This window comes from Bactrocera latifrons, unplaced genomic scaffold, assembly GCF_001853355.1.
Source record: "Bactrocera latifrons isolate USDA-ARS-PBARC rearing strain unplaced genomic scaffold, ASM185335v1 scaffold_36, whole genome shotgun sequence".
In the NCBI taxonomy this organism is placed as follows: domain Eukaryota; kingdom Metazoa; phylum Arthropoda; class Insecta; order Diptera; family Tephritidae; genus Bactrocera; species Bactrocera latifrons.
This window is the reverse complement of record NW_017537001.1, coordinates 1,806,023-1,815,761: the sequence shown is the minus strand read 5'-3', so window position 1 is coordinate 1,815,761 and position 9,739 is coordinate 1,806,023. Positions and strand designations below refer to the sequence as shown.

Sequence of the window (9,739 nt, the reverse complement as noted above, 5' to 3'; positions counted from 1 at the left end):
TGCAAGCCGCATAGAGTGAGCTAGTTGGTCGGCCCTGTCTCTTATACACATCTAGATGTGTATAAGAGACAGGCATATGAGTAGGCGTGGTTAGCGTTGTTGGCGTTTATGATGTTTGTTGCATTGTTTTTGTATTTTTATATTTTCATTTAACAACATTCATTCTTTCACCAAGCGACAATAACAATCGCAACAACAGCAATAACAGTCGCCGTTTATTGTATATATTTTGCTGTTATGTTGTGCYTACTCCGCATCGTTCTATATACATATATACATACATAGGCATGCATATTTAGTGTATTGATATATATTCTATATTGTTACCTAAATATTTTGTTAATTGAAAATAATTTACACAACTACATAGGTATGTAATTATTTGATGTAGTTTCTATTATTGCGGTTATTGCTGCTGGCATACATACATATATACATACATACATACATATGTACATACGTAAATGCATAGATTTTCGTACATTTCAAAAAAACAATAAAAACATTAACTTCGGTTGCACCAAAACTGTAATACCCTGTAATACAAATATAATATATCCTGATCAGTTTATAAAAACTGTATATATCTACTTTTTGGAGTAAATGCGATAAATTAATATGCGAGTTATCATAATAGCAACAGCAGCGTTTGATGACTGGAACGCCAGCAATTTCCTTTTATGTATTACGGCATTTGACAAGCAATGCTACATATGTATACCTATAGTTCCCCACACGGTTTACCGTATATTGTGCTCCCCCATTTTATATATGTATGTGTGTGTTCTGTCTCTTATACACATCTAGATGTGTATCTTTCTTCTATAGTTCTTCTGTACTAATTTTGCTAAGAGCAAATAGCAAATAGCATGTTCTCTTGCGTTCATAGAACCAACGCGTTTGGGCGAGAGAATGACGGAGTACCGACTAAAACTAATAAAATTGGGATAAGTATTCCTTCCTTAGTAAGTCTATTAGCTATGCAGCTCCTACATTTNATAAATTCCCACTCTACCCTAATGATTTGAAATTATCGCGCTTGTCGCCTAAGTACTTARACTTACAGTTTTCCAACCCCTTAGCACCTGGATTGACAATTACGTATCGCTTGTGGCAAAAATTATTTCAATTATTCAGTAAAACCGCAAAAGCCTGCCATAAGTATGTAGATATAACGCTTATACATACATGTGTATATATAAATATTTGTTATACATATTATATAGCAGAAAAATATTATATATACATATAATATGTAGCGTGAGCACAATTAAAAACGTAATAAATGTAATATAAAAGCGACAACTGATAAACATAGCCGCAGACACATATAAACACAAAAGTGTAAACTTGTCAGCCTAAAGCAATTAAATTTACACCCAACTGAAAGCAAAATATTTAAATTTTTACAAATATATAATTGTGTGTATGTATGTTTGTGCAACGAAAGAAATTCGAAAAATATTGTTATTTACATCAAAAACAATGCTGAAACTATTTGCTAAAATAGTGACTGTAAAAGAGTAAATATCACTATTTTGGGTTTGGGAGAGATGTGAATATTTATAAAATATTTGTCATGTATGTATACGGCTCCAAAAGCTTAGATCGAATATATTTTCATAGAGRTAAAACTTGGTTTCGTGGTCGAAGCTTTGCTGTTGTAACGGTACGATCCAAACAGGGTTTAATCGACGAAATTACAGCAATACGGTAACATAGAAACGGCTGTTATTTCCCAATAATTTCCCCACGGCGTGTTAGAAATCATATTTCAAGAACTCCTCAAAAGTTAGTTTAGGGACTTACATACATACATAACATACGAATACATGGCATCGTATTTCGTCACACAGAACTCGGAAATGGACACAAAACCTAACCTAACAATTTTCACTTTTACGAAAGTTATCCAAAGCTGCTTAATTGCTTCAAAACACTTCAAGTCCCATTAATTACCATTAGGTATTTAACCAAAAAACAGGTGGGTCTTGATATTTTTCGCTCTCCAGAACACTTTAGAACATCGAGTTTATTCCGGAAACTTAAAAAATCTCATATCTCTACAAAGTAAGTGATTGCAGTTAACAAAGTTTAAAAAAATCACTCTATCCACTTACAGCACCAACAAAGCCTAATCAGATCGTGCAAACACTCCACTTTTGCTGAAACACAATTGCTACTTTCCACTTTCTGCACGTCTGCATTCTTTGGCCATACGCCAATTGGGAGAGGCGACCATGTGACTCTCATAAACCCATAAATTAATTTAAAAAAATTAGTACGAGTTCAGGCGCTTTCCCATTGGAAACATTTGTCGGCACAAGGTCGCATGTATATACCTTCGGCCATTTCGACGGACCAACCAAACGACAGGCTGCCTGTCGATAAGTGCTTATTCACGGCATGTGTGAATTGTTTTTGTTCATTTATTATTAGTTTTGTTTTTATTGTTTATATGTATGTCTGTATATATTTACCAATTAGCGCACAAGTGGCACGACACGACATGCTATGCCATTCACTTTGATAGACGTTTTTAGCGATAGGAACACCTATTTGTCTCCAGTTTGCCCATTGTTAGCTGTGATATTATAAAATGCGTATACAGATAGTCAGCTCAGCTTATCAAGCGATTTTTTTTTTTCCATTCTGTGTTCGTGAAATAAACACTTTTTTTAGAGATGATTATATTTGGYTGAAATACTTAAATCAAATTTCTTTTGGTAAGAGTGTAAACAAGTTAAGTAAATTAAGATAATAAAAAAAATTTAGATTTATCGTGCGTTTTGTTGTTTGTTGACTTGTCAAGATTTGTYCATTACAAAGAATAGAATGTCTCACAAGCATTACTCATTGACGCTAAATTCCCAGTACTAAGTTTTTTGATAATTTCTTTTCTAAATATTAAAAAAAAAACGAAATGTCAGTGTCTCAAAATTTTTTGTTGTTAATTTCTGTAAAATTGTCTTGAATTCTCCATTGATCTATATTCATTGGTCTATGATCCGACCTATTGTGCTCTCTCTTTTATCACATATGGTTACAAAGATCCAGTACCCTGAATAATTTCAGGAGCAATTGAGGTGATCCCTGTCCACGTAGATGGTTCATAGGGCCTTGAGCCTGCTTCTATAAATTGCTGGGCAATCTAGAATCAGATGTTCTGGGTGGCCATGTCGTAAAAGAAAATATGTCCAGTGTTTCTTGAACTTGCAATACCCTATAAAGAGTGCGACTGGGAAGCGGAATTCGTCTCGGAGGAGGTTTATCATGTATCTAAACCTTGCTTGTTTGTAACTTCGGAGTAGTAACACGTCCTGGCGCATTCCTTTAGCCTRCTGTCAGTGCCATTCTCTCCCTACTCTCTCCTCAGTTCGGAGTAGTTCCTTTATGGTGTCGGGACCAAACGCAATGCATGATGTTGGCCCTATATTTCTGCAAGCCGCATAGAGTGAGCTAGTTGGTCGGCCAGCTCATTGCCGGCTACCTATATGATAGGATGTCACTGAAAAATTTTACAAAACCATTTTGTAGATTAACCCTGGTTTCACCTATATCAATTCTTACTCGAAGAACTTTTATTTCAAAACATTCCAAAGGGAGTCCGGGTGTTCCAAAACAAAATGATTATGAAACCAGAAAACTCGTTAATTCAACTGACTGAGGGTCTAATACCGATCTTTATCTTGATTTTGATTGGTCAGTTTGTAAGGCAGCTTTGTGGTGTGGTAGTCCAATCTGAACAATTTGTTCGAGATTTTTGCCTTGGATAATCATCTTTCCAAAATATCATAATAATGCCGATAACGCCGGTTCCGACAAATATGCAGCTGCCGATAGACAAATACAGCTATTTTTGCTGTTGTAGCTYCAGAATGTCGAGTTCACAGTCCTTGGCTGCATAGAGAATCCGTATACCATATATTGTATAAGGTCTCCGAAGTTTTATTTTAGTCGTTACAAAAGTCATGGCAAGCTTCATATACACTCTTCAGGACATAAAAATTATCTGTTATAAATGTACCCGACGTTTTGGTTAGTTTTCTATCCAAAAGTGTCATCAAAAATTCGATATAAAAAGTAAAAGTTTTAAATTGTATAATAAATCTTTAAAATAGCATTTTAAYTTTATTCTAAACGCCGGACCTAAGAGTTTGACCGACCTTGTTACTCTGCTAATCCATCAGTCATACGCGCATATATTCTACACAGAAGAATTACYCAAAAGCCGTGATATCTTTTAGCGAATTTGTCTCTTATTTATGACTGCTTATCTTGTTTAGATCTTAAAGCTCAAACATACACGCACGTAAACACACTCATGTACAAACACAAGCACATACATATGTACTCTATTATATATTCGAGCATGTATTTCTAACTCCGAACCTACTGAAGCTTGAAAACAGCGAGTAACTCTTTTTTTTTTTTTTTGAGATTTGCTTTAACTGGTCTTTCGTGCAAGTTACGGTTTATTTTCTAGACAAAATTTTATAGTTTGTAGTTTAGTAAATTAGCATTTTTAATTTGTATTGCTTTTATTAGCGCTGCTGTGTAAATTTGTGGGCAGGTAAATATATACATACAGCTCTATATTACGAATTTTATCGAGTTTTCCTCTCGCGCTTTTTTATTCATTACTTTTTTTATTGAACCTGTGTGTGCAAGTAGTGTCTGGCAAGAGATTTATTGCTGTTTGGAATTCAACATACACGTTTCTGGCATTAACCTATCGATGATGGGAAGCAAAAAAATTGAAAAAATGTAATAATTAAAACTGAAAAAAGTTATGCACAAAAACAATTAATGAATTAATGCGTATAAAAATTTGTTAAAAGCCTTCAGTTTCCACAGGTGCCGCGAGTGAGTTCGGTCTCGCTTTTAAGCGGGTTTTTATTTGATGTTCTTGTTGAGGACAAGAAAAAATGTTAAGTTCGGCTCCACCGAAACTATAATACCCCACATAGGTGTATTTTTTATTGCATAAAAGTTTGAAAATATATTTCTTCAGTTTTATCGAACAGTTTGAATGGCAGCTACATATATGTTGTAGTCGTCCGATCTGAACAATTTCTTGGAAGATAGTGGTGTTGCCTTAAGTAATAAACTAGACCAAATCTCGTGAAGATAAAATAAAAAAGCTGTCCATACAATGACTTCATTTCGATCGATCAGTTTGTATGACAGCTATAAGTTGTAGTCGTCCGATCTGAACAATTTATTCGGAGATTAATACGTAGCATTGGATAGTAATCTGGTCCAAATTTCGTGAGGATACTGTAACAATTAAGAAAGTTTTCAATACAATGACTTGAGTTGGTTCGACTAGTTACTATGACAGTTGTACTCTATTTTGGGTTGATATAGGCAGTTTCGACAAATCAGCAGCTTCTTGAGGGGAAAATAACGTTTGCTAAWTTTCAGATCGATATCTCAAAATCTAGGGGATTAGTTCGCATATATACAGACGGAAAGACGCACGCTATGTCTAAATGGTCTGAGCTTGTCACGCTAGTGCTTTATATACACGTCTAAGGGTCTTCAACATTTATTTTTGGATGTTACAAACTATATCAAACTTAACATAAAATGTTGAGGGTATAAAAACACTTGGAAAGCAAATGAATATACATTAGTAATCACAATAAAGAAAGATAACTTCAAAACAAGTGCGTTTCAGATCTTCAAATACACTCTGCGAACATTATAAAGTTATAAATATAAAATGATATGTGTGTGAACACGCAGACTGATAAAAGTGGCTGATTAGTAGATCTCCATACTATATAACCAAACATTTGCACACCGAAATTTATTTACCCATTATACATATATTTAGCATATTGGCGCACGTTTGTTTGCCGAAATATTTATTTATAAATCTATCGAGTTTCTAAAAATTAGCAATAAAATAAAGTGTAGTGTTCGCTATATCTTTTTTGTTCGCTCCGATTTGTGCTAAATATAAATGTTTAATGCTAAAAAGAGCTATCAGTCCTTTCTAATTATAGCCAAGCCAGCAAATGAACAAATGAATTTAAAAAAAAATAAAGTAAAAAAAAGCCTTACTGATTAGCGTAGCTTTCCAGSTCGCACAATAAGTGAAAGGAGCGGAGAGTTCTTTCTTTTTTTATTAATTAATATTTAAAAGCATTTAATAGATTAATTTAGCCTGCTATCAAGCACTTGAACCTCTTACAGTRAATAGCATGAAAACCTTGAAGTTAAACTCGCATAATTAATGCATTTTATTAGATTGGCTTCCTTACACCTGCGATACCGGAAGTTAAAGAATCTCACATTTATTTTGTAATTTGTTTACATAATCATTGAGAACAGAGCTAATGATTTCGCACTTGGAACATTACTCGTATAATACACCTGCAACTGCTTGATTGTAAAGAAGGTTKTTAGCCAAAGAACCTTGGTGTTCTTTCAATAGCATTGCCGTGGTGAGTTCTGATGTTTGTGATAGAACGCTGGAAAWATATTCTGTCGAATTAGTGAAGTACATTTTATAATAATTTGCTGTTCGCATAGGCTTCTAATTGAAGGTTTTGGAAAATCGCAGAAATTATTGTTCTCAATTTGACCCTAATTGTGCCACAGAGTTACGGATCTTTGCCCTAAGTGGTTAATCTACTTGAGTACATTTGAAAAGCGATGAGGTAGTTTAATTGTCTCAGCTAATTGACCTGCTAACTACGCTGTTTACGAATAATTGCCTTAAATAATTATAGTTTCGTTCTCTAGAAACTGAGAATAAAACCTTGAACCGGTTATCGATAAACAACTAACTTTTTCGACCTAATCCTAGTCTAAGAAGCATATCATACGATTCGTAAACCAATGTACATATGTTCTCTTAGTTTATGTATTTCATTTCATATTACCCGACATCAAACAGTATGGTGTATATAGTAAAAAGAAAGTTTCGAATTAAAAAAGGTCAATTATATTCAAACGATTTCCTTTGAAATCGTAAAATTTGTTATTTGATACTGGTGCTTTAGAAGGGGTGATTGAACGGTTGGAATTCGTGTTTATGATAATATTAATTTATTGTTGTTTTATAGGCATTAAACAATCACCTATATTATTGGTGGAAAGCTACTCTCTCGTTAAAGATAGAAAGAAATGAATAAAATCTTAGGATCCAATCAAACATATTCATTAGCTCATTAAAGTACAAAAATGTCTCGCTTTTTACAATTAAAATTATAGGAAAAAAATGCGGAGTATGTTTGTACACGGCCACTAAACGACTAATTATAAGCGCCAGGCTACAAAAATGTAAAATATAAAACCACTAAACTTGTTCCAATGCTAGAAAAAACAAAATCAAATAATTAGATTTATTTCATGTTGGGCAAAGCGAAGATCCACAAGTTACATCCATAATTTATTCATGAACACGCATTACATTCGCCTAAATTGACAGTTTGGTGTTGTTTTTTTTTTTCTGGGGGAACCATCGGTTCGCACGTCTTTCGAAATTTAGCTGGTGACACCGTTAATGTCSAACCAACTTTTATGGTCGCAATTAGAAGAGGTTAATCTTGACAATATTTGGTTCCAACAAAACCAATCTACGTGGTACACAACCGAATTATTGCGAGAAAAGTTTACAAATTCGATTATTTCAAAGAAATTGTGACATTGAAAGGCCTTCAAGGAGTTTGTGGGATTATTTGAAATCAATGGTCCTTATTAATATATCAAACTATCTCCAAGTTTTAGAAGTCAAAACTAAACTTGCTATTCACGGTATACGATACGAAAAGTACTCGAAAATTAAGTTCATCGTATTCGTTTTTGCAATAGAAGTCGTGGAGGCCATTTGAAGGATCGATATCTATCGATTTTACTTTACATTAAATAAAAACATTTAAATTTCCTTAAGTTAATTAGTGTTCTACTTTGAAAAGAATTCATATAACTTTTATTGGAAACCCCTGTATATGTACAGGGAGTATATACGTATACTTATGTTTATAGATTTGATTATCTACACATAGACATATACACAGTAGTATATTTATTACTTAGTTTCCATTGATTTACRAGAACTAAATTGTTTCAAACTAATTCTATCACTTGGAAATTAATTACAATCGGGCACGAAACAGCAAAGCTGATTATTAAACACTAACAGACTCAAACCACAAATTTCGACTTAACCCATTTTTATTGTGTTTTACAAATATCATATGTCACGTTATTTGCTTACTGTTTTTTTTTTTTTTTTTTTGGAAATTATGATATAAACACAATTAAAAAGAACAAAAACTGCAAAATTAACAGTAATAAGAATAATTTTGACATTAGTATAGGGCCCCCAAAGCTTTACGTATTTGATCAGAGCACAGATCAATTTCAGCACTACTCCGGTCACAAGTCCGGATCAAGAATGAAGATAGTTTTCTCACAGTATCATTAAATAGACCGAATGTATGATAGTCTAGTATGAATGTGCTGTCAACATATCCAATGATTGATCCGCACCTGAATCAATTATAGGAGAATATTCCTCTGCAACAATTCCAATTCAAAACGAAGAATGTCAGTGACATAAATTCGGTCTATCTGACCGAAATCCAATCGTTTAACAATAAGAACCTCTGTTTAACACAACGACAGCACTGCATTTAAATATGACTTCCTCAGGCTTTCTCCGACACTCGTTTTCGGTGCTCGTGAAGTGGTCAGCTCCTTAAATTAATAATGCTTGAAGACACTTAAATTATTGGAACACCAACAAGACAACAGGTCTCATTACAAAACTATCTTTATGGCTGTGTTAATGGTGGATCGATCAAAAACTAGTAATTTTGGGTCACATCCAGAACCTCACCTTTACTTTCAAAAGCTAGTAGAAAAAGTAGAAGCAGCGAAATATAAAGCATACATCAATAATGGAATTAATTAGATTCAACTTCTATGACAGTTGGGTCTACATAAGTGGAACGAACCCAAATTTTAAAGGTAAAAGGTCTGTCATCTCGAAAGCGGCTCCCAACACTATTTCAGAAATGTTTTCTACATTACAAAAGCAACAAATGTTAAAACATTAAATCTGCGAATATTTAAACCGATTGAGGCGATATATTTTCTACAATGTTCCAAACTAAGAGTGATTGTATTGTAGTTAGGCCTCTAAATAAGTACATGAATTCAGCTGAGCTCTTAATTTTCTGCTCTGAAGTTAGTCTGATTCATTTAACCAAAAACGTTTTGTAATAGCACAACATTTCATTTCAGAGAGCTTCCTATTAAGAAATGTTAGTCATACAAATTTTTTAAACTATTATCAGCGTCAGTTTAATGTCCATGTTTTCTTAATTGTAAAGAATTATATTTTGCAGCTAATTTTCTCGCCTGCTATACTCTGTACTCACTTATGTCTGATGAAGATAGAAAATGTTTTTCCGCGAACACTTAAACCCGATGAGCGAATATATTATTTTTTACTAAGTAGAAAATTAGAACAAAAATGGAAAATAATTATATAAAGTGAAGCTTCCTTGTCTATTCTGTGGGCTTCACGGGCTTTTTCTAGTTCGACAGTCAAGTCGGGGTCCCTTTTTAATTACCGTAATTGTGAACAAAAAACATTTCAAGATTATTATTAATGTGGCAGTCAATTAAAATGTTTCCAATACGAACACACATACACACATCTTTAAAGCCGTAAATATGCTTACAGCCCTTTCCGGCGCTCCCATTAGACCATATA

The 9,739-nt window shown here is 33.6% G+C and overlaps 1 protein-coding gene across 1 annotated transcript in view; it reads left to right on the top strand.

Annotated features, from left to right (window-relative positions):
* Positions 1-9,739, top strand: part of LOC108971853 (myeloid differentiation primary response protein MyD88) — a 45,731-nt gene that overhangs the window by 1,280 nt on the left and 34,712 nt on the right. The window lies entirely within an intron of this gene.